The 23,558-nt window shown below is 47.9% G+C and overlaps 17 non-coding genes across 17 annotated transcripts; all 17 read left to right on the top strand.

Annotated features, from left to right (window-relative positions):
* The first annotated feature begins 824 nt into the window (after positions 1-824).
* On the top strand, positions 825-1,015 carry LOC142677321 (U2 spliceosomal RNA). Its single transcript, XR_012852352.1, has one exon. It is a non-coding gene; the product is annotated as a U2 spliceosomal RNA (small nuclear RNA).
* Positions 1,016-2,137: 1,122 nt separating this feature from the next.
* Positions 2,138-2,328, top strand: LOC142677320 (U2 spliceosomal RNA). Its single transcript, XR_012852351.1, has one exon. It is a non-coding gene; the product is annotated as a U2 spliceosomal RNA (small nuclear RNA).
* A 1,133-nt stretch (positions 2,329-3,461) lies between these two features.
* On the top strand, positions 3,462-3,652 carry LOC142677318 (U2 spliceosomal RNA). The gene has a single exon (XR_012852349.1). It is a non-coding gene; the product is annotated as a U2 spliceosomal RNA (small nuclear RNA).
* A 1,134-nt stretch (positions 3,653-4,786) lies between these two features.
* On the top strand, positions 4,787-4,977 carry LOC142677317 (U2 spliceosomal RNA). The gene has a single exon (XR_012852348.1). It is a non-coding gene; the product is annotated as a U2 spliceosomal RNA (small nuclear RNA).
* A 1,267-nt stretch (positions 4,978-6,244) lies between these two features.
* Positions 6,245-6,435, top strand: LOC142677316 (U2 spliceosomal RNA). Its single transcript, XR_012852347.1, has one exon. It is a non-coding gene; the product is annotated as a U2 spliceosomal RNA (small nuclear RNA).
* Positions 6,436-7,569: 1,134 nt separating this feature from the next.
* Positions 7,570-7,760, top strand: LOC142677314 (U2 spliceosomal RNA). Its single transcript, XR_012852346.1, has one exon. It is a non-coding gene; the product is annotated as a U2 spliceosomal RNA (small nuclear RNA).
* Positions 7,761-8,891: 1,131 nt separating this feature from the next.
* Positions 8,892-9,082, top strand: LOC142677313 (U2 spliceosomal RNA). The gene has a single exon (XR_012852345.1). It is a non-coding gene; the product is annotated as a U2 spliceosomal RNA (small nuclear RNA).
* Positions 9,083-10,349: 1,267 nt separating this feature from the next.
* LOC142677311 (U2 spliceosomal RNA) lies at positions 10,350-10,540 on the top strand. Its single transcript, XR_012852343.1, has one exon. It is a non-coding gene; the product is annotated as a U2 spliceosomal RNA (small nuclear RNA).
* Positions 10,541-11,668: 1,128 nt separating this feature from the next.
* Positions 11,669-11,859, top strand: LOC142677310 (U2 spliceosomal RNA). The gene has a single exon (XR_012852342.1). It is a non-coding gene; the product is annotated as a U2 spliceosomal RNA (small nuclear RNA).
* A 1,124-nt stretch (positions 11,860-12,983) lies between these two features.
* LOC142677309 (U2 spliceosomal RNA) lies at positions 12,984-13,174 on the top strand. The gene has a single exon (XR_012852341.1). It is a non-coding gene; the product is annotated as a U2 spliceosomal RNA (small nuclear RNA).
* Positions 13,175-14,441: 1,267 nt separating this feature from the next.
* On the top strand, positions 14,442-14,632 carry LOC142677308 (U2 spliceosomal RNA). Its single transcript, XR_012852340.1, has one exon. It is a non-coding gene; the product is annotated as a U2 spliceosomal RNA (small nuclear RNA).
* Positions 14,633-15,768: 1,136 nt separating this feature from the next.
* LOC142677307 (U2 spliceosomal RNA) lies at positions 15,769-15,959 on the top strand. The gene has a single exon (XR_012852339.1). It is a non-coding gene; the product is annotated as a U2 spliceosomal RNA (small nuclear RNA).
* Positions 15,960-17,093: 1,134 nt separating this feature from the next.
* LOC142677306 (U2 spliceosomal RNA) lies at positions 17,094-17,284 on the top strand. The gene has a single exon (XR_012852338.1). It is a non-coding gene; the product is annotated as a U2 spliceosomal RNA (small nuclear RNA).
* A 1,141-nt stretch (positions 17,285-18,425) lies between these two features.
* On the top strand, positions 18,426-18,616 carry LOC142677305 (U2 spliceosomal RNA). Its single transcript, XR_012852337.1, has one exon. It is a non-coding gene; the product is annotated as a U2 spliceosomal RNA (small nuclear RNA).
* Positions 18,617-19,892: 1,276 nt separating this feature from the next.
* LOC142677303 (U2 spliceosomal RNA) lies at positions 19,893-20,083 on the top strand. The gene has a single exon (XR_012852336.1). It is a non-coding gene; the product is annotated as a U2 spliceosomal RNA (small nuclear RNA).
* Positions 20,084-21,354: 1,271 nt separating this feature from the next.
* On the top strand, positions 21,355-21,545 carry LOC142677153 (U2 spliceosomal RNA). The gene has a single exon (XR_012852200.1). It is a non-coding gene; the product is annotated as a U2 spliceosomal RNA (small nuclear RNA).
* A 1,130-nt stretch (positions 21,546-22,675) lies between these two features.
* Positions 22,676-22,866, top strand: LOC142677079 (U2 spliceosomal RNA). The gene has a single exon (XR_012852134.1). It is a non-coding gene; the product is annotated as a U2 spliceosomal RNA (small nuclear RNA).
* The last annotated feature ends 692 nt before the right edge of the window (positions 22,867-23,558 follow it).

The raw sequence follows: 23,558 nt of genomic DNA, 5'->3' as shown, positions 1-23,558 counted from the left end.
GTACTGTGGTCCCTACATTTCAAGAAGAAGTAAGAATTGCAGTTGCAACAAACCCTTGCTTGCCTACAAAGGGAGCAGCAATTTGGATTTGTTACTATGTTACCTGGAAGAATAACAAACTGTGCAAGGATGGAGGTTGTAGGAGCAAGGAGAACAAGTTGTCTGTAAAGTTGGTGGATGCCTATTTTCCATTTTGCAGTCCCTTGTCTCCCTCTTGTGGCCTCCTGGAGGCAACTAGCTGTGCAAAAAAAAGACAGCCTGGGGGCCGGCTGTTGCAGTGTTGCCCTCTCAGGCAACACTGAGTGACTGACTGAGCCGCACCGTCTTATATAAAGTTCATTCGGAACTTTGCACGTGTCATAGTGGAGACCTCAGGAGCCAGAGCCAGCTTTCTGACATCATAATGGGGCCTCAGAGATAAAAGCCTGGGCCCAGGCAGTGTTGGTCAGTGCTGCTCAGCAGGCAGCACTGGACTGGATTAAAGCTGATACAAGGTGTGAAAGGAGAAGGGGTGGCAGTGGGCATGCACTTACTGCTGCTGCTGCTGCTGCTGCTGCCAGTGTTTGCACGGCAGGAGGGTATTTGGGCGTTGCCAGGAAGGCGTTTTTATGTCGATTCCTCCTCTTTCAGCACTGCAATGTGGTGCAAGCAAAAGAAGCAAATCCTGTCTTGCTTCCTCTCCGGCCTTTATTCACCTCCCGCGTAGCTGTGAGTGTGTGTGAGCCTGCAGGGCCCCATGGAATTGCCTAGGAGTAGGCTGAATCGCTGCAAGGGGTGAACAGCAGTATTGGGCAGGCTCGGTCAACGCGCGGCACGTTCGGGTTATCGCTTCTCGGCCTTTTGGCTAAGATCAAGTGTAGTATCTGTTCTTATCAGTTTAATATCTGATACGTCCCCTATCTGGGGACCATATATTAAATGGATTTTTAGAACAGGGAGATGGAAATAGAGCTTGCTCTGTCCACTCCACGCATTGACCTGGTATTGCAGTATTTCCAGGACCGGTGCACCCTTTCCTTATGTGTTTACTAAAATCAGATTCCAAAAGTGCTTTTTGTGTTTGCCATTGTTTTTGTCTTTCGGATGGGATCTCCCCTTTTAATCCCATTATTTCAACACCTGTTGGACAATGCATTTGTACAGTCATGTGTGATAATGAGCTAATTTATTAAATGCAATTAATTAATACATTGCCACCTCTTGTTTTGTGTCGTCTGTGTTTCTGTGTTTCCGGCATTTCACATTGGAACAGCTCATTCACCTTCCTTGTCTTCTCTCCGCCCTCCCTCCTAGGTAGGTTAAAGAGCTGCACCTGAGCCAGCCACTGATTGATGCAGCACCATAGTCAAATAGTGGAGTGGAGTAGGGGAACAGCAAACAGCCATTAAAGCAGCCAGCCCGCCCGCCCGCCCGCCCGTCACAATGGACCTACCTGTGTACACTAGATGGATGTGATGGAATGTACTGTGGTCCCTACATTTCAAGAAGAAGTAAGAATTGCAGTTGCAACAAACCCTTGCTTGCCTACAAAGAGAGCAGCAATTTGGATTTGTTACTATGTTACCTGGAAGAATAACAAACTGTGCAAGGATGGAGGTTGTAGGAGCAAGGAGAACAAGTTGTCTGTAAAGTTGGTGGATGCCTATTTTCCATTTTGCAGTCCCTTGTCTCCCTCTTGTGGCCTCCTGGAGGCAACTAGCTGTGCAAAAAAAAGACAGCCTGGGGGCCGGCTGTTGCAGTGTTGCCCTCTCAGGCAACACTGAGTGACTGACTGAGCCGCACCGTCTTATATAAAGTTCAGACGGAACTTTGCACGTGTCATAGTGGAGACCTCAGGAGCCAGAGCCAGCTTTCTGACATCATAATGGGGCCTCAGAGATAAAAGCCTGGGCCCAGGCAGTGTTGGTCAGTGCTGCTCAGCAGGCAGCACTGGACTGGATTAAAGCTGATACAAGGTGTGAAAGGAGAAGGGGTGGCAGTGGGCATGCACTTACTGCTGCTGCTGCTGCTGCCAGTGTTTGCACGGCAGGAGGGCATTTGGGCGTTGCCAGGAAGGCGTTTTTATGTCGATTCCTCCTCTTTCAGCACTGCATTGTGGTGCAAGCAAAAGAAGCAAAACGCGCGGCACGTTCGGGTTATCGCTTCTCGGCCTTTTGGCTAAGATCAAGTGTAGTATCTGTTCTTATCAGTTTAATATCTGATACGTCCCCTATCTGGGGACCATATATTAAATGGATTTTTAGAACAGGGAGATGGAAATAGAGCTTGCTCTGTCCACTCCACGCATTGACCTGGTATTGCAGTATTTCCAGGACCGGTGCACCCTTTCCTTATGTGTTTACTAAAATCAGATTCCAAAAGTGCTTTTTGTGTTTGCCATTGTTTTTGTCTTTCGGATGGGATCTCCCCTTTTAATCCCATTATTTCAACACCTGTTGGACAATGCATTTGTACAGTCATGTGTGATAATGAGCTAATTTATTAAATGCAATTAATTAATACATTGCCACCTCTTGTTTTGTGTCGTCTGTGTTTCTGTGTTTCCGGCATTTCACATTGGAACAGCTCATTCACCTTCCTTGTCTTCTCTCCGCCCTCCCTCCTAGGTAGGTTAAAGAGCTGCACCTGAGCCAGCCACTGATTGATGCAGCACCATAGTCAAATAGTGGAGTGGAGTAGGGGAACAGCAAACAGCCATTAAAGCAGCCAGCCCGCCCGCCCGCCCGTCACAATGGACCTACCTGTGTACACTAGATGGATGTGATGGAATGTACTGTGGTCCCTACATTTCAAGAAGAAGTAAGAATTGCAGTTGCAACAAACCCTTGCTTGCCTACAAAGAGAGCAGCAATTTGGATTTGTTACTATGTTACCTGGAAGAATAACAAACTGTGCAAGGATGGAGGTTGTAGGAGCAAGGAGAACAAGTTGTCTGTAAAGTTGGTGGATGCCTATTTTCCATTTTGCAGTCCCTTGTCTCCCTCTTGTGGCCTCCTGGAGGCAACTAGCTGTGCAAAAAAAAGACAGCCTGGGGGCCGGCTGTTGCAGTGTTGCCCTCTCAGGCAACACTGAGTGACTGACTGAGCCGCACCGTCTTATATAAAGTTCAGACGGAACTTTGCACGTGTCATAGTGGAGACCTCAGGAGCCAGAGCCAGCTTTCTGACATCATAATGGGGCCTCAGAGATAAAAGCCTGGGCCCAGGCAGTGTTGGTCAGTGCTGCTCAGCAGGCAGCACTGGACTGGATTAAAGCTGATACAAGGTGTGAAAGGAGAAGGGGTGGCAGTGGGCATGCACTTACTGCTGCTGCTGCTGCTGCTGCTGCTGCTGCTGCCAGTGTTTGCACGGCAGGAGGGCATTTGGGCGTTGCCAGGAAGGCGTTTTTATGTCGATTCCTCCTCTTTCAGCACTGCATTGTGGTGCAAGCAAAAGAAGCAAAACGCGCGGCACGTTCGGGTTATCGCTTCTCGGCCTTTTGGCTAAGATCAAGTGTAGTATCTGTTCTTATCAGTTTAATATCTGATACGTCCCCTATCTGGGGACCATATATTAAATGGATTTTTAGAACAGGGAGATGGAAATAGAGCTTGCTCTGTCCACTCCACGCATTGACCTGGTATTGCAGTATTTCCAGGACCGGTGCACCCTTTCCTTATGTGTTTACTAAAATCAGATTCCAAAAGTGCTTTTTGTGTTTGCCATTGTTTTTGTCTTTCGGATGGGATCTCCCCTTTTAATCCCATTATTTCAACACCTGTTGGACAATGCATTTGTACAGTCATGTGTGATAATGAGCTAATTTATTAAATGCAATTAATTAATACATTGCCACCTCTTGTTTTGTGTCGTCTGTGTTTCTGTGTTTCCGGCATTTCACATTGGAACAGCTCATTCACCTTCCTTGTCTTCTCTCCGCCCTCCCTCCTAGGTAGGTTAAAGAGCTGCACCTGAGCCAGCCACTGATTGATGCAGCACCATAGTCAAATAGTGGAGTGGAGTAGGGGAACAGCAAACAGCCATTAAAGCAGCCAGCCCGCCCGCCCGCCCGCCCGTCACAATGGACCTACCTGTGTACACTAGATGGATGTGATGGAATGTACTGTGGTCCCTACATTTCAAGAAGAAGTAAGAATTGCAGTTGCAACAAACCCTTGCTTGCCTACAAAGAGAGCAGCAATTTGGATTTGTTACTATGTTACCTGGAAGAATAACAAACTGTGCAAGGATGGAGGTTGTAGGAGTAAGGAGAACAAGTTGTCTGTAAAGTTGGTGGATGCCTATTTTCCATTTTGCAGTCCCTTGTCTCCCTCTTGTGGCCTCCTGGAGGCAACTAGCTGTGCAAAAAAAAGACAGCCTGGGGGCCGGCTGTTGCAGTGTTGCCCTCTCAGGCAACACTGAGTGACTGACTGAGCCGCACCGTCTTATATAAAGTTCAGACGGAACTTTGCACGTGTCATAGTGGAGACCTCAGGAGCCAGAGCCAGCTTTCTGACATCATAATGGGGCCTCAGAGATAAAAGCCTGGGCCCAGGCAGTGTTGGTCAGTGCTGCTCAGCAGGCAGCACTGGACTGGATTAAAGCTGATACAAGGTGTGAAAGGAGAAGGGGTGGCAGTGGGCATGCACTTACTGCTGCTGCTGCTGCTGCTGCTGCTGCTGCCAGTGTTGGCACGGCAGGAGGGCATTTGGGCGTTGCCAGGAAGGCGTTTTTATGTCGATTCCTCCTCTTTCAGCACTGCATTGTGGTGCAAGCAAAAGAAGCAAAACGCGCGGCACGTTCGGGTTATCGCTTCTCGGCCTTTTGGCTAAGATCAAGTGTAGTATCTGTTCTTATCAGTTTAATATCTGATACGTCCCCTATCTGGGGACCATATATTAAATGGATTTTTAGAACAGGGAGATGGAAATAGAGCTTGCTCTGTCCACTCCACGCATTGACCTGGTATTGCAGTATTTCCAGGACCGGTGCACCCTTTCCTTATGTGTTTACTAAAATCAGATTCCAAAAGTGCTTTTTGTGTTTGCCATTGTTTTTGTCTTTCGGATGGGATCTCCCCTTTTAATCCCATTATTTCAACACCTGTTGGACAATGCATTTGTACAGTCATGTGTGATAATGAGCTAATTTATTAAATGCAATTAATTAATACATTGCCACCTCTTGTTTTGTGTCGTCTGTGTTTCTGTGTTTCCGGCATTTCACATTGGAACAGCTCATTCACCTTCCTTGTCTTCTCTCCGCCCTCCCTCCTAGGTAGGTTAAAGAGCTGCACCTGAGCCAGCCACTGATTGATGCAGCACCATAGTCAAATAGTGGAGTGGAGTAGGGGAACAGCAAACAGCCATTAAAGCAGCCAGCCCGCCCGCCCGCCCGCCCGTCACAATGGACCTACCTGTGTACACTAGATGGATGTGATGGAATGTACTGTGGTCCCTACATTTCAAGAAGAAGTAAGAATTGCAGTTGCAACAAACCCTTGCTTGCCTACAAAGAGAGCAGCAATTTGGATTTGTTACTATGTTACCTGGAAGAATAACAAACTGTGCAAGGATGGAGGTTGTAGGAGCAAGGAGAACAAGTTGTCTGTAAAGTTGGTGGATGCCTATTTTCCATTTTGCAGTCCCTTGTCTCCCTCTTGTGGCCTCCTGGAGGCAACTAGCTGTGCAAGAAAAAGACAGCCTGGGGGCCGGCTGTTGCAGTGTTGCCCTCTCAGGCAACACTGAGTGACTGACTGAGCCGCACCGTCTTATATAAAGTTCAGACAGAACTTTGCACGTGTCATAGTGGAGACCTCAGGAGCCAGAGCCAGCTTTCTGACATCATAATGGGGCCTCAGAGATAAAAGCCTGGGCCCAGGCAGTGTTGGTCAGTGCTGCTCAGCAGGCAGCACTGGACTGGATTAAAGCTGATACAAGGTGTGAAAGGAGAAGGGGTGGCAGTGGGCATGCACTTACTGCTGCTGCTGCTGCTGCCAGTGTTTGCACGGCAGGAGGGCATTTGGGCGTTGCCAGGAAGGCGTTTTTATGTCGATTCCTCCTCTTTCAGCACTGCATTGTGGTGCAAGCAAAAGAAGCAAATCCTGTCTTGCTTCCTCTCCGGCCTTTATTCACCTCCCGCTTAGTAGCTGTGAGTGTGTGTGAGCCTGCAGGGCCCCATGGAATTGCCTAGGAGTAGGCTGAATCGCTGCAAGGGGTGAACAGCAGTATTGGGTAGGCTCGGTCAACGCGCGGCACGTTCGGGTTATCGCTTCTCGGCCTTTTGGCTAAGATCAAGTGTAGTATCTGTTCTTATCAGTTTAATATCTGATACGTCCCCTATCTGGGGACCATATATTAAATGGATTTTTAGAACAGGGAGATGGAAATAGAGCTTGCTCTGTCCACTCCACGCATTGACCTGGTATTGCAGTATTTCCAGGACCGGTGCACCCTTTCCTTATGTGTTTACTAAAATCAGATTCCAAAAGTGCTTTTTGTGTTTGCCATTGTTTTTGTCTTTCGGATGGGATCTCCCCTTTTAATCCCATTATTTCAACACCTGTTGGACAATGCATTTGTACAGTCATGTGTGATAATGAGCTAATTTATTAAATGCAATTAATTAATACATTGCCACCTCTTGTTTTGTGTCGTCTGTGTTTCTGTGTTTCCGGCATTTCACATTGGAACAGCTCATTCACCTTCCTTGTCTTCTCTCCGCCCTCCCTCCTAGGTAGGTTAAAGAGCTGCACCTGAGCCAGCCACTGATTGATGCAGCACCATAGTCAAATAGTGGAGTGGAGTAGGGGAACAGCAAACAGCCATTAAAGCAGCCAGCCCGCCCGCCCGCCCGCCCGTCACAATGGACCTACCTGTGTACACTAGATGGATGTGATGGAATGTACTGTGGTCCCTACATTTCAAGAAGAAGTAAGAATTGCAGTTGCAACAAACCCTTGCTTGCCTACAAAGAGAGCAGCAATTTGGATTTGTTACTATGTTACCTGGAAGAATAACAAACTGTGCAAGGATGGAGGTTGTAGGAGTAAGGAGAACAAGTTGTCTGTAAAGTTGGTGGATGCCTATTTTCCATTTTGCAGTCCCTTGTCTCCCTCTTGTGGCCTCCTGGAGGCAACTAGCTGTGCAAAAAAAAGACAGCCTGGGGGCCGGCTGTTGCAGTGTTGCCCTCTCAGGCAACACTGAGTGACTGACTGAGCCGCACCGTCTTATATAAAGTTCAGACGGAACTTTGCACGTGTCATAGTGGAGACCTCAGGAGCCAGAGCCAGCTTTCTGACATCATAATGGGGCCTCAGAGATAAAAGCCTGGGCCCAGGCAGTGTTGGTCAGTGCTGCTCAGCAGGCAGCACTGGACTGGATTAAAGCTGATACAAGGTGTGAAAGGAGAAGGGGTGGCAGTGGGCATGCACTTACTGCTGCTGCTGCTGCTGCTGCTGCTGCTGCCAGTGTTGGCACGGCAGGAGGGCATTTGGGCGTTGCCAGGAAGGCGTTTTTATGTCGATTCCTCCTCTTTCAGCACTGCATTGTGGTGCAAGCAAAAGAAGCAAAACGCGCGGCACGTTCGGGTTATCGCTTCTCGGCCTTTTGGCTAAGATCAAGTGTAGTATCTGTTCTTATCAGTTTAATATCTGATACGTCCCCTATCTGGGGACCATATATTAAATGGATTTTTAGAACAGGGAGATGGAAATAGAGCTTGCTCTGTCCACTCCACGCATTGACCTGGTATTGCAGTATTTCCAGGACCGGTGCACCCTTTCCTTATGTGTTTACTAAAATCAGATTCCAAAAGTGCTTTTTGTGTTTGCCATTGTTTTTGTCTTTCGGATGGGATCTCCCCTTTTAATCCCATTATTTCAACACCTGTTGGACAATGCATTTGTACAGTCATGTGTGATAATGAGCTAATTTATTAAATGCAATTAATTAATACATTGCCACCTCTTGTTTTGTGTCGTCTGTGTTTCTGTGTTTCCGGCATTTCACATTGGAACAGCTCATTCACCTTCCTTGTCTTCTCTCCGCCCTCCCTCCTAGGTAGGTTAAAGAGCTGCACCTGAGCCAGCCACTGATTGATGCAGCACCATAGTCAAATAGTGGAGTGGAGTAGGGGAACAGCAAACAGCCATTAAAGCAGCCAGCCCGCCCGCCCGCCCGCCCGTCACAATGGACCTACCTGTGTACACTAGATGGATGTGATGGAATGTACTGTGGTCCCTACATTTCAAGAAGAAGTAAGAATTGCAGTTGCAACAAACCCTTGCTTGCCTACAAAGAGAGCAGCAATTTGGATTTGTTACTATGTTACCTGGAAGAATAACAAACTGTGCAAGGATGGAGGTTGTAGGAGTAAGGAGAACAAGTTGTCTGTAAAGTTGGTGGATGCCTATTTTCCATTTTGCAGTCCCTTGTCTCCCTCTTGTGGCCTCCTGGAGGCAACTAGCTGTGCAAAAAAAAGACAGCCTGGGGGCCGGCTGTTGCAGTGTTGCCCTCTCAGGCAACACTGAGTGACTGACTGAGCCGCACCGTCTTATATAAAGTTCAGACGGAACTTTGCACGTGTCATAGTGGAGACCTCAGGAGCCAGAGCCAGCTTTCTGACATCATAATGGGGCCTCAGAGATAAAAGCCTGGGCCCAGGCAGTGTTGGTCAGTGCTGCTCAGCAGGCAGCACTGGACTGGATTAAAGCTGATACAAGGTGTGAAAGGAGAAGGGGTGGCAGTGGGCATGCACTTACTGCTGCTGCTGCTGCTGCTGCTGCTGCCAGTGTTGGCACGGCAGGAGGGCATTTGGGCGTTGCCAGGAAGGCGTTTTTATGTCGATTCCTCCTCTTTCAGCACTGCATTGTGGTGCAAGCAAAAGAAGCAAAACGCGCGGCACGTTCGGGTTATCGCTTCTCGGCCTTTTGGCTAAGATCAAGTGTAGTATCTGTTCTTATCAGTTTAATATCTGATACGTCCCCTATCTGGGGACCATATATTAAATGGATTTTTAGAACAGGGAGATGGAAATAGAGCTTGCTCTGTCCACTCCACGCATTGACCTGGTATTGCAGTATTTCCAGGACCGGTGCACCCTTTCCTTATGTGTTTACTAAAATCAGATTCCAAAAGTGCTTTTTGTGTTTGCCATTGTTTTTGTCTTTCGGATGGGATCTCCCCTTTTAATCCCATTATTTCAACACCTGTTGGACAATGCATTTGTACAGTCATGTGTGATAATGAGCTAATTTATTAAATGCAATTAATTAATACATTGCCACCTCTTGTTTTGTGTCGTCTGTGTTTCTGTGTTTCCGGCATTTCACATTGGAACAGCTCATTCACCTTCCTTGTCTTCTCTCCGCCCTCCCTCCTAGGTAGGTTAAAGAGCTGCACCTGAGCCAGCCACTGATTGATGCAGCACCATAGTCAAATAGTGGAGTGGAGTAGGGGAACAGCAAACAGCCATTAAAGCAGCCAGCCCGCCCGCCCGCCCGCCCGTCACAATGGACCTACCTGTGTACACTAGATGGATGTGATGGAATGTACTGTGGTCCCTACATTTCAAGAAGAAGTAAGAATTGCAGTTGCAACAAACCCTTGCTTGCCTACAAAGAGAGCAGCAATTTGGATTTGTTACTATGTTACCTGGAAGAATAACAAACTGTGCAAGGATGGAGGTTGTAGGAGCAAGGAGAACAAGTTGTCTGTAAAGTTGGTGGATGCCTATTTTCCATTTTGCAGTCCCTTGTCTCCCTCTTGTGGCCTCCTGGAGGCAACTAGCTGTGCAAGAAAAAGACAGCCTGGGGGCCGGCTGTTGCAGTGTTGCCCTCTCAGGCAACACTGAGTGACTGACTGAGCCGCACCGTCTTATATAAAGTTCAGACAGAACTTTGCACGTGTCATAGTGGAGACCTCAGGAGCCAGAGCCAGCTTTCTGACATCATAATGGGGCCTCAGAGATAAAAGCCTGGGCCCAGGCAGTGTTGGTCAGTGCTGCTCAGCAGGCAGCACTGGACTGGATTAAAGCTGATACAAGGTGTGAAAGGAGAAGGGGTGGCAGTGGGCATGCACTTACTGCTGCTGCTGCTGCTGCCAGTGTTTGCACGGCAGGAGGGCATTTGGGCGTTGCCAGGAAGGCGTTTTTATGTCGATTCCTCCTCTTTCAGCACTGCATTGTGGTGCAAGCAAAAGAAGCAAATCCTGTCTTGCTTCCTCTCCGGCCTTTATTCACCTCCCGCTTAGTAGCTGTGAGTGTGTGTGAGCCTGCAGGGCCCCATGGAATTGCCTAGGAGTAGGCTGAATCGCTGCAAGGGGTGAACAGCAGTATTGGGTAGGCTCGGTCAACGCGCGGCACGTTCGGGTTATCGCTTCTCGGCCTTTTGGCTAAGATCAAGTGTAGTATCTGTTCTTATCAGTTTAATATCTGATACGTCCCCTATCTGGGGACCATATATTAAATGGATTTTTAGAACAGGGAGATGGAAATAGAGCTTGCTCTGTCCACTCCACGCATTGACCTGGTATTGCAGTATTTCCAGGACCGGTGCACCCTTTCCTTATGTGTTTACTAAAATCAGATTCCAAAAGTGCTTTTTGTGTTTGCCATTGTTTTTGTCTTTCGGATGGGATCTCCCCTTTTAATCCCATTATTTCAACACCTGTTGGACAATGCATTTGTACAGTCATGTGTGATAATGAGCTAATTTATTAAATGCAATTAATTAATACATTGCCACCTCTTGTTTTGTGTCGTCTGTGTTTCTGTGTTTCCGGCATTTCACATTGGAACAGCTCATTCACCTTCCTTGTCTTCTCTCCGCCCTCCCTCCTAGGTAGGTTAAAGAGCTGCACCTGAGCCAGCCACTGATTGATGCAGCACCATAGTCAAATAGTGGAGTGGAGTAGGGGAACAGCAAACAGCCATTAAAGCAGCCAGCCCGCCCGCCCGCCCGCCCGTCACAATGGACCTACCTGTGTACACTAGATGGATGTGATGGAATGTACTGTGGTCCCTACATTTCAAGAAGAAGTAAGAATTGCAGTTGCAACAAACCCTTGCTTGCCTACAAAGAGAGCAGCAATTTGGATTTGTTACTATGTTACCTGGAAGAATAACAAACTGTGCAAGGATGGAGGTTGTAGGAGCAAGGAGAACAAGTTGTCTGTAAAGTTGGTGGATGCCTATTTTCCATTTTGCAGTCCCTTGTCTCCCTCTTGTGGCCTCCTGGAGGCAACTAGCTGTGCAAAAAAAAGACAGCCTGGGGGCCGGCTGTTGCAGTGTTGCCCTCTCAGGCAACACTGAGTGACTGACTGAGCCGCACCGTCTTATATAAAGTTCAGACGGAACTTTGCACGTGTCATAGTGGAGACCTCAGGAGCCAGAGCCAGCTTTCTGACATCATAATGGGGCCTCAGAGATAAAAGCCTGGGCCCAGGCAGTGTTGGTCAGTGCTGCTCAGCAGGCAGCACTGGACTGGATTAAAGCTGATACAAGGTGTGAAAGGAGAAGGGGTGGCAGTGGGCATGCACTTACTGCTGCTGCTGCTGCTGCTGCTGCCAGTGTTTGCACGGCAGGAGGGCATTTGGGCGTTGCCAGGAAGGCGTTTTTATGTCGATTCCTCCTCTTTCAGCACTGCATTGTGGTGCAAGCAAAAGAAGCAAAACGCGCGGCACGTTCGGGTTATCGCTTCTCGGCCTTTTGGCTAAGATCAAGTGTAGTATCTGTTCTTATCAGTTTAATATCTGATACGTCCCCTATCTGGGGACCATATATTAAATGGATTTTTAGAACAGGGAGATGGAAATAGAGCTTGCTCTGTCCACTCCACGCATTGACCTGGTATTGCAGTATTTCCAGGACCGGTGCACCCTTTCCTTATGTGTTTACTAAAATCAGATTCCAAAAGTGCTTTTTGTGTTTGCCATTGTTTTTGTCTTTCGGATGGGATCTCCCCTTTTAATCCCATTATTTCAACACCTGTTGGACAATGCATTTGTACAGTCATGTGTGATAATGAGCTCATTTATTAAATGCAATTAATTAATACATTGCCACCTCTTGTTTTGTGTCGTCTGTGTTTCTGTGTTTCCGGCATTTCACATTGGAACAGCTCATTTACCTTCCTTGTCTTCTCTCCGCCCTCCCTCCTAGGTAGGTTAAAGAGCTGCACCTGAGCCAGCCACTGATTGATGCAGCACCATAGTCAAATAGTGGAGTGGAGTAGGGGAACAGCAAACAGCCATTAAAGCAGCCAGCCCGCCCGCCCGCCCGTCACAATGGACCTACCTGTGTACACTAGATGGATGTGATGGAATGTACTGTGGTCCCTACATTTCAAGAAGAAGTAAGAATTGCAGTTGCAACAAACCCTTGCTTGCCTACAAAGAGAGCAGGAATTTGGATTTGTTACTATGTTACCTGGAAGAATAACAAACTGTGCAAGGATGGAGGTTGTAGGAGCAAGGAGAACAAGTTGTCTGTAAAGTTGGTGGATGCCTATTTTCCATTTTGCAGTCCCTTGTCTCCCTCTTGTGGCCTCCTGGAGGCAACTAGCTGTGCAAAAAAAAGACAGCCTGGGGGCCGGCTGTTGCAGTGTTGCCCTCTCAGGCAACACTGAGTGACTGACTGAGTGGCACCGTCTTATATAAAGTTCAGACGGAACTTTGCACGTGTCATAGTGGAGACCTCAGGAGCCAGAGCCAGCTTTCTGACATCATAATGGGGCCTCAGAGATAAAAGCCTGGGCCCAGGCAGTGTTGGTCAGTGCTGCTCAGCAGGCAGCACTGGACTGGATTAAAGCTGATACAAGGTGTGAAAGGAGAAGGGGTGGCAGTGGGCATGCACTTACTGCTGCTGCTGCTGCTGCTGCTGCCAGTGTTTGCACGGCAGGAGGGCATTTGGGCGTTGCCAGGAAGGCGTTTTTATGTCGATTCCTCCTCTTTCAGCACTGCATTGTGGTGCAAGCAAAAGAAGCAAAACGCGCGGCACGTTCGGGTTATCGCTTCTCGGCCTTTTGGCTAAGATCAAGTGTAGTATCTGTTCTTATCAGTTTAATATCTGATACGTCCCCTATCTGGGGACCATATATTAAATGGATTTTTAGAACAGGGAGATGGAAATAGAGCTTGCTCTGTCCACTCCACGCATTGACCTGGTATTGCAGTATTTCCAGGACCGGTGCACCCTTTCCTTATGTGTTTACTAAAATCAGATTCCAAAAGTGCTTTTTGTGTTTGCCATTGTTTTTGTCTTTCGGATGGGATCTCCCCTTTTAATCCCATTATTTCAACACCTGTTGGACAATGCATTTGTACAGTCATGTGTGATAATGAGCTAATTTATTAAATGCAATTAATTAATACATTGCCACCTCTTGTTTTGTGTCGTCTGTGTTTCTGTGTTTCCGGCATTTCACATTGGAACAGCTCGTTCACCTTCCTTGTCTTCTCTCCGCCCTCCCTCCTAGGTAGGTTAAAGAGCTGCACCTGAGCCAGCCACTGATTGATGCAGCACCATAGTCAAATAGTGGAGTGGAGTAGGGGAACAGCAAACAGCCATTAAAGCAGCCAGCCCGCCCGCCCGCCCGCCCGTCACAATGGACCTACCTGTGTACACTAGATGGATGTGATGGAATGTACTGTGGTCCCTACATTTCAAGAAGAAGTAAGAATTGCAGTTGCAACAAACCCTTGCTTGCCTACAAAGAGAGCAGCAATTTGGATTTGTTACTATGTTACCTGGAAGAATAACAAACTGTGCAAGGATGGAGGTTGTAGGAGCAAGGAGAACAAGTTGTCTGTAAAGTTGGTGGATGCCTATTTTCCATTTTGCAGTCCCTTGTCTCCCTCTTGTGGCCTCCTGGAGGCAACTAGCTGTGCAAGAAAAAGACAGCCTGGGGGCCGGCTGTTGCAGTGTTGCCCTCTCAGGCAACACTGAGTGACTGACTGAGCCGCACCGTCTTATATAAAGTTCAGACGGAACTTTGCACGTGTCATAGTGGAGACCTCAGGAGCCAGAGCCAGCTTTCTGACATCATAATGGGGCCTCAGAGATAAAAGCCTGGGCCCAGGCAGTGTTGGTCAGTGCTGCTCAGCAGGCAGCACTGGACTGGATTAAAGCTGATACAAGGTGTGAAAGGAGAAGGGGTGGCAGTGGGCATGCACTTACTGCTGCTGCTGCTGCTGCCAGTGTTTGCACGGCAGGAGGGCATTTGGGCGTTGCCAGGAAGGCGTTTTTATGTCGATTCCTCCTCTTTCAGCACTGCATTGTGGTGCAAGCAAAAGAAGCAAATCCTGTCTTGCTTCCTCTCCGGCCTTTATTCACCTCCCGCTTAGTAGCTGTGAGTGTGTGTGAGCCTGCAGGGCCCCATGGAATTGCCTAGGAGTAGGCTGAATCGCTGCAAGGGGTGAACAGCAGTATTGGGTAGGCTCGGTCAACGCGCGGCACGTTCGGGTTATCGCTTCTCGGCCTTTTGGCTAAGATCAAGTGTAGTATCTGTTCTTATCAGTTTAATATCTGATACGTCCCCTATCTGGGGACCATATATTAAATGGATTTTTAGAACAGGGAGATGGAAATAGAGCTTGCTCTGTCCACTCCACGCATTGACCTGGTATTGCAGTATTTCCAGGACCGGTGCACCCTTTCCTTATGTGTTTACTAAAATCAGATTCCAAAAGTGCTTTTTGTGTTTGCCATTGTTTTTGTCTTTCGGATGGGATCTCCCCTTTTAATCCCATTATTTCAACACCTGTTGGACAATGCATTTGTACAGTCATGTGTGATAATGAGCTAATTTATTAAATGCAATTAATTAATACATTGCCACCTCTTGTTTTGTGTCGTCTGTGTTTCTGTGTTTCCGGCATTTCACATTGGAACAGCTCATTCACCTTCCTTGTCTTCTCTCCGCCCTCCCTCCTAGGTAGGTTAAAGAGCTGCACCTGAGCCAGCCACTGATTGATGCAGCACCATAGTCAAATAGTGGAGTGGAGTAGGGGAACAGCAAACAGCCATTAAAGCAGCCAGCCCGCCCGCCCGCCCGCCCGCCCGCCCGTCACAATGGACCTACCTGTGTACACTAGATGGATGTGATGGAATGTACTGTGGTCCCTACATTTCAAGAAGAAGTAAGAATTGCAGTTGCAACAAACCCTTGCTTGCCTACAAAGAGAGCAGCAATTTGGATTTGTTACTATGTTACCTGGAAGAATAACAAACTGTGCAAGGATGGAGGTTGTAGGAGCAAGGAGAACAAGTTGTCTGTAAAGTTGGTGGATGCCTATTTTCCATTTTGCAGTCCCTTGTCTCCCTCTTGTGGCCTCCTGGAGGCAACTAGCTGTGCAAAAAAAAGACAGCCTGGGGGCCGGCTGTTGCAGTGTTGCCCTCTCAGGCAACACTGAGTGACTGACTGAGCCGCACCGTCTTATATAAAGTTCAGACGGAACTTTGCACGTGTCATAGTGGAGACCTCAGGAGCCAGAGCCAGCTTTCTGACATCATAATGGGGCCTCAGAGATAAAAGCCTGGGCCCAGGCAGTGTTGGTCAGTGCTGCTCAGCAGGCAGCACTGGACTGGATTAAAGCTGATACAAGGTGTGAAAGGAGAAGGGGTGGCAGTGGGCATGCACTTACTGCTGCTGCTGCTGCTGCTGCTGCCAGTGTTTGCACGGCAGGAGGGCATTTGGGCGTTGCCAGGAAGGCGTTTTTATGTCGATTCCTCCTCTTTCAGCACTGCATTGTGGTGCAAGCAAAAGAAGCAAAACGCGCGGCACGTTCGGGTTATCGCTTCTCGGCCTTTTGGCTAAGATCAAGTGTAGTATCTGTTCTTATCAGTTTAATATCTGATACGTCCCCTATCTGGGGACCATATATTAAATGGATTTTTAGAACAGGGAGATGGAAATAGAGCTTGCTCTGTCCACTCCACGCATTGACCTGGTATTGCAGTATTTCCAGGACCGGTGCACCCTTTCCTTATGTGTTTACTAAAATCAGATTCCAAAAGTGCTTTTTGTGTTTGCCATTGTTTTTGTCTTTCGGATGGGATCTCCCCTTTTAATCCCATTATTTCAACACCTGTTGGACAATGCATTTGTACAGTCATGTGTGATAATGAGCTAATTTATTAAATGCAATTAATTAATACATTGCCACCTCTTGTTTTGTGTCGTCTGTGTTTCTGTGTTTCCGGCATTTCACATTGGAACAGCTCATTCACCTTCCTTGTCTTCTCTCCGCCCTCCCTCCTAGGTAGGTTAAAGAGCTGCACCTGAGCCAGCCACTGATTGATGCAGCACCATAGTCAAATAGTGGAGTGGAGTAGGGGAACAGCAAACAGCCATTAAAGCAGCCAGCCCGCCCGCCCGCCCGCCCGTCACAATGGACCTACCTGTGTACACTAGATGGATGTGATGGAATGTACTGTGGTCCCTACATTTCAAGAAGAAGTAAGAATTGCAGTTGCAACAAACCCTTGCTTGCCTACAAAGAGAGCAGCAATTTGGATTTGTTACTATGTTACCTGGAAGAATAACAAACTGTGAAAGGATGGAGGTTGTAGGAGCAAGGAGAACAAGTTGTCTGTAAAGTTGGTGGATGCCTATTTTCCATTTTGCAGTCCCTTGTCTCCCTCTTGTGGCCTCCTGGAGGCAACTAGCTGTGCAAAAAAAAGACAGCCTGGGGGCCGGCTGTTGCAGTGTTGCCCTCTCAGGCAACACTGAGTGACTGACTGAGCCGCACCGTCTTATATAAAGTTCAGACGGAACTTTGCACGTGTCATAGTGGAGACCTCAGGAGCCAGAGCCAGCTTTCTGACATCATAATGGGGCCTCAGAGATAAAAGCCTGGGCCCAGGCAGTGTTGGTCAGTGCTGCTCAGCAGGCAGCACTGGACTGGATTAAAGCTGATACAAGGTGTGAAAGGAGAAGGGGTGGCAGTGGGCATGCACTTACTGCTGCTGCTGCTGCTGCTGCTGCTGCTGCCAGTGTTTGCACGGCAGGAGGGCATTTGGGCGTTGCCAGGAAGGCGTTTTTATGTCGATTCCTCCTCTTTCAGCACTGCATTGTGGTGCAAGCAAAAGAAGCAAAACGCGCGGCACGTTCGGGTTATCGCTTCTCGGCCTTTTGGCTAAGATCAAGTGTAGTATCTGTTCTTATCAGTTTAATATCTGATACGTCCCCTATCTGGGGACCATATATTAAATGGATTTTTAGAACAGGGAGATGGAAATAGAGCTTGCTCTGTCCACTCCACGCATTGACCTGGTATTGCAGTATTTCCAGGACCGGTGCACCCTTTCCTTATGTGTTTACTAAAATCAGATTCCAAAAGTGCTTTTTGTGTTTGCCATTGTTTTTGTCTTTCGGATGGGATCTCCCCTTTTAATCCCATTATTTCAACACCTGTTGGACAATGCATTTGTACAGTCATGTGTGATAATGAGCTAATTTATTAAATGCAATTAATTAATACATTGCCACCTCTTGTTTTGTGTCGTCTGTGTTTCTGTGTTTCCGGCATTTCACATTGGAACAGCTCATTCACCTTCCTTGTCTTCTCTCCGCCCTCCCTCCTAGGTAGGTTAAAGAGCTGCACCTGAGCCAGCCACTGATTGATGCAGCACCATAGTCAAATAGTGGAGTGGAGTAGGGGAACAGCAAACAGCCATTAAAGCAGCCAGCCCGCCCGCCCGCCCGCCCGCCCGTCACAATGGACCTACCTGTGTACACTAGATGGATGTGATGGAATGTACTGTGGTCCCTACATTTCAAGAAGAAGTAAGAATTGCAGTTGCAACAAACCCTTGCTTGCCTACAAAGAGAGCAGCAATTTGGATTTGTTACTATGTTACCTGGAAGAATAACAAACTGTGCAAGGATGGAGGTTGTAGGAGCAAGGAGAACAAGTTGTCTGTAAAGTTGGTGGATGCCTATTTTCCATTTTGCAGTCCCTTGTCTCCCTCTTGTGGCCTCCTGGAGGCAACTAGCTGTGCAAGAAAAAGACAGCCTGGGGGCCGGCTGTTGCAGTGTTGCCCTCTCAGGCAACACTGAGTGACTGACTGAGCCGCACCGTCTTATATAAAGTTCAGACGGAACTTTGCACGTGTCATAGTGGAGACCTCAGGAGCCAGAGCCAGCTTTCTGACATCATAATGGGGCCTCAGAGATAAAAGCCTGGGCCCAGGCAGTGTTGGTCAGTGCTGCTCAGCAGGCAGCACTGGACTGGATTAAAGCTGATACAAGGTGTGAAAGGAGAAGGGGTGGCAGTGGGCATGCACTTACTGCTGCTGCTGCTGCTGCTGCTGCTGCTGCTGCCAGTGTTTGCACGGCAGGAGGGCATTTGGGCGTTGCCAGGAAGGCGTTTTTATGTCGATTCCTCCTCTTTCAGCACTGCATTGTGGTGCAAGCAAAAGAAGCAAAACGCGCGGCACGTTCGGGTTATCGCTTCTCGGCCTTTTGGCTAAGATCAAGTGTAGTATCTGTTCTTATCAGTTTAATATCTGATACGTCCCCTATCTGGGGACCATATATTAAATGGATTTTTAGAACAGGGAGATGGAAATAGAGCTTGCTCTGTCCACTCCACGCATTGACCTGGTATTGCAGTATTTCCAGGACCGGTGCACCCTTTCCTTATGTGTTTACTAAAATCAGATTCCAAAAGTGCTTTTTGTGTTTGCCATTGTTTTTGTCTTTCGGATGGGATCTCCCCTTTTAATCCCATTATTTCAACACCTGTTGGACAATGCATTTGTACAGTCATGTGTGATAATGAGCTAATTTATTAAATGCAATTAATTAATACATTGCCACCTCTTGTTTTGTGTCGTCTGTGTTTCTGTGTTTCCGGCATTTCACATTGGAACAGCTCATTCACCTTCCTTGTCTTCTCTCCGCCCTCCCTCCTAGGTAGGTTAAAGAGCTGCACCTGAGCCAGCCACTGATTGATGCAGCACCATAGTCAAATAGTGGAGTGGAGTAGGGGAACAGCAAACAGCCATTAAAGCAGCCAGCCCGCCCGCCCGCCCGCCCGTCACAATGGACCTACCTGTGTACACTAGATGGATGTGATGGAATGTACCGTGGTCCCTACATTTCAAGAAGAAGTAAGAATTGCAGTTGCAACAAACCCTTGCTTGCCTACAAAGAGAGCAGCAATTTGGATTTGTTACTATGTTACCTGGAAGAATAACAAACTGTGCAAGGATGGAGGTTGTAGGAGCAAGGAGAACAAGTTGTCTGTAAAGTTGGTGGATGCCTATTTTCCATTTTGCAGTCCCTTGTCTCCCTCTTGTGGCCTCCTGGAGGCAACTAGCTGTGCAAGAAAAAGACAGCCTGGGGGCCGGCTGTTGCAGTGTTGCCCTCTCAGGCAACACTGAGTGACTGACTGAGCCGCACCGTCTTATATAAAGTTCAGACGGAACTTTGCACGTGTCATAGTGGAGACCTCAGGAGCCAGAGCCAGCTTTCTGACATCATAATGGGGCCTCAGAGATAAAAGCCTGGGCCCAGGCAGTGTTGGTCAGTGCTGCTCAGCAGGCAGCACTGGACTGGATTAAAGCTGATACAAGGTGTGAAAGGAGAAGGGGTGGCAGTGGGCATGCACTTACTGCTGCTGCTGCTGCTGCTGCTGCTGCCAGTGTTTGCACGGCAGGAGGGCATTTGGGCGTTGCCAGGAAGGCGTTTTTATGTCGATTCCTCCTCTTTCAGCACTGCATTGTGGTGCAAGCAAAAGAAGCAAATCCTGTCTTGCTTCCTCTCCGGCCTTTATTCACCTCCCGCTTAGTAGCTGTGAGTGTGTGTGAGCCTGCAGGGCCCCATGGAATTGCCTAGGAGTAGGCTGAATCGCTGCAAGGGGTGAACAGCAGTATTGGGCAGGCTCGGTCAACGCGCGGCACGTTCGGGTTATCGCTTCTCGGCCTTTTGGCTAAGATCAAGTGTAGTATCTGTTCTTATCAGTTTAATATCTGATACGTCCCCTATCTGGGGACCATATATTAAATGGATTTTTAGAACAGGGAGATGGAAATAGAGCTTGCTCTGTCCACTCCACGCATTGACCTGGTATTGCAGTATTTCCAGGACCGGTGCACCCTTTCCTTATGTGTTTACTAAAATCAGATTCCAAAAGTGCTTTTTGTGTTTGCCATTGTTTTTGTCTTTCGGATGGGATCTCCCCTTTTAATCCCATTATTTCAACACCTGTTGGACAATGCATTTGTACAGTCATGTGTGATAATGAGCTAATTTATTAAATGCAATTAATTAATACATTGCCACCTCTTGTTTTGTGTCGTCTGTGTTTCTGTGTTTCCGGCATTTCACATTGGAACAGCTCATTCACCTTCCTTGTCTTCTCTCCGCCCTCCCTCCTAGGTAGGTTAAAGAGCTGCACCTGAGCCAGCCACTGATTGATGCAGCACCATAGTCAAATAGTGGAGTGGAGTAGGGGAACAGCAAACAGCCATTAAAGCAGCCAGCCCGCCCGCCCGCCCGCCCGCCCGTCACAATGGACCTACCTGTGTACACTAGATGGATGTGATGGAATGTACTGTGGTCCCTACATTTCAAGAAGAAGTAAGAATTGCAGTTGCAACAAACCCTTGCTTGCCTACAAAGAGAGCAGCAATTTGGATTTGTTACTATGTTACCTGGAAGAATAACAAACTGTGCAAGGATGGAGGTTGTAGGAGTAAGGAGAACAAGTTGTCTGTAAAGTTGGTGGATGCCTATTTTCCATTTTGCAGTCCCTTGTCTCCCTCTTGTGGCCTCCTGGAGGCAACTAGCTGTGCAAAAAAAAGACAGCCTGGGGGCCGGCTGTTGCAGTGTTGCCCTCTCAGGCAACACTGAGTGACTGACTGAGCCGCACCGTCTTATATAAAGTTCAGACGGAACTTTGCACGTGTCATAGTGGAGACCTCAGGAGCCAGAGCCAGCTTTCTGACATCATAATGGGGCCTCAGAGATAAAAGCCTGGGCCCAGGCAGTGTTGGTCAGTGCTGCTCAGCAGGCAGCACTGGACTGGATTAAAGCTGATACAAGGTGTGAAAGGAGAAGGGGTGGCAGTGGGCATGCACTTACTGCTGCTGCTGCTGCTGCCAGTGTTTGCACGGCAGGAGGGCATTTGGGCGTTGCCAGGAAGGCGTTTTTATGTCGATTCCTCCTCTTTCAGCACTGCATTGTGGTGCAAGCAAAAGAAGCAAATCCTGTCTTGCTTCCTCTCCGGCCTTTATTCACCTCCCGCTTAGTAGCTGTGAGTGTGTGTGAGCCTGCAGGGCCCCATGGAATTGCCTAGGAGTAGGCTGAATCGCTGCAAGGGGTGAACAGCAGTATTGGGTAGGCTCGGTCAACGCGCGGCACGTTCGGGTTATCGCTTCTCGGCCTTTTGGCTAAGATCAAGTGTAGTATCTGTTCTTATCAGTTTAATATCTGATATGTCCCCTATCTGGGGACCATATATTAAATGGATTTTTAGAACAGGGAGATGGAAATAGAGCTTGCTCTGTCCACTCCACGCATTGACCTGGTATTGCAGTATTTCCAGGACCGGTGCACCCTTTCCTTATGTGTTTACTAAAGTCAGATTCCAAAAGTGCTTTTTGTGTTTGCCATTGTTTTTGTCTTTCGGATGGGATCTCCCCTTTTAATCCCATTATTTCAACACCTGTTGGACAATGCATTTGTACAGTCATGTGTGATAACGAGCTAATTTATTAAATGCAATTAATTAATACATTGCCACCTCTTGTTTTGTGTCGTCTGTGTTTCTGTGTTTCCGGCATTTCACATTGGAACAGCTCATTCACCTTCCTTGTCTTCTCTCCGCCCTCCCTCCTAGGTAGGTTAAAGAGCTGCACCTGAGCCAGCCACTGATTGATGCAGCACCATAGTCAAATAGTGGAGTGGAGTAGGGGAACAGCAAACAGCCATTAAAGCAGCCAGCCCGCCCGCCCGCCCGTCACAATGGACCTACCTGTGTACACTAGATGGATGTGATGGAATGTACTGTGGTCCCTACATTTCAAGAAGAAGTAAGAATTGCAGTTGCAACAAACCCTTGCTTGCCTACAAAGAGAGCAGCAATTTGGATTTGTTACTATGTTACCTGGAAGAATAACAAACTGTGCAAGGATGGAGGTTGTAGGAGTAAGGAGAACAAGTTGTCTGTAAAGTTGGTGGATGCCTATTTTCCATTTTGCAGTCCCTTGTCTCCCTCTTGTGGCCTCCTGGAGGCAACTAGCTGTGCAAAAAAAAGACAGCCTGGGGGCCGGCTGTTGCAGTGTTGCCCTCTCAGGCAACACTGAGTGACTGACTGAGCCGCACCGTCTTATATAAAGTTCAGACGGAACTTTGCACGTGTCATAGTGGAGACCTCAGGAGCCAGAGCCAGCTTTCTGACATCATAATGGGGCCTCAGAGATAAAAGCCTGGGCCCAGGCAGTGTTGGTCAGTGCTGCTCAGCAGGCAGCACTGGACTGGATTAAAGCTGATACAAGGTGTGAAAGGAGAAGGGGTGGCAGTGGGCATGCACTTACTGCTGCTGCTGCTGCTGCTGCTGCTGCTGCCAGTGTTTGCACGGCAGGAGGGCATTTGGGCGTTGCCAGGAAGGCGTTTTTATGTCGATTCCTCCTCTTTCAGCACTGCATTGTGGTGCAAGCAAAAGAAGCAAAATGCGCGGCACGTTCGGGTTATCGCTTCTCGGCCTTTTGGCTAAGATCAAGTGTAGTATCTGTTCTTATCAGTTTAATATCTGATACGTCCCCTATCTGGGGACCATATATTAAATGGATTTTTAGAACAGGGAGATGGAAATAGAGCTTGCTCTGTCCACTCCACGCATTGACCTGGTATTGCAGTATTTCCAGGACCAATGCACCCTTTCCTTATGTGTTTACTAAAATCAGATTCCAAAAGTGCTTTTTGTGTTTGCCATTGTTTTTGTCTTTCGGATGGGATCTCCCCTTTTAATCCCATTATTTCAACACCTGTTGGACAATGCATTTGTACAGTCATGTGTGATAATGAGCTAATTTATTAAATGCAATTAATTAATACATTGCCACCTCTTGTTTTGTGTCGTCTGTGTTTCTGTGTTTCCGGCATTTCACATTGGAACAGCTCATTCACCTTCCTTGTCTTCTCTCCGCCCTCCCTCCTAGGTAGGTTAAAGAGCTGCACCTGAGCCAGCCACTGATTGATACAGCACCATAGTCAAATAGTGGAGTGGAGTAGGGGAACAGCAAACAGCCATTAAAGCAGCCAGCCCGCCCGCCCGCCCGTCACAATGGACCTACCTGTGTACACTAGATGGATGTGATGGAATGTACTGTGGTCCCTACATTTCAAGAAGAAGTAAGAATTGCAGTTGCAACAAACCCTTGCTTGCCTACAAAGAGAGCAGCAATTTGGATTTGTTACTATGTTACCTGGAAGAATAACAAACTGTGCAAGGATGGAGGTTGTAGGAGCAAGGAGAACAAGTTGTCTGTAAAGTTGGTGGATGCCTATTTTCCATTTTGCAGTCCCTTGTCTCCCTCTTGTGGCCTCCTGGAGGCAACTAGCTGTGCAAAAAA

The sequence above is a fragment of the Rhinoderma darwinii genome (genome assembly GCF_050947455.1).
Source record: "Rhinoderma darwinii isolate aRhiDar2 chromosome 2 unlocalized genomic scaffold, aRhiDar2.hap1 SUPER_2_unloc_31, whole genome shotgun sequence".
NCBI lineage: Eukaryota > Metazoa > Chordata > Amphibia > Anura > Rhinodermatidae > Rhinoderma > Rhinoderma darwinii.
The sequence above is the reverse complement of the archived record's forward strand: the minus strand, read 5'-3'. Positions and strand labels throughout refer to the sequence as shown.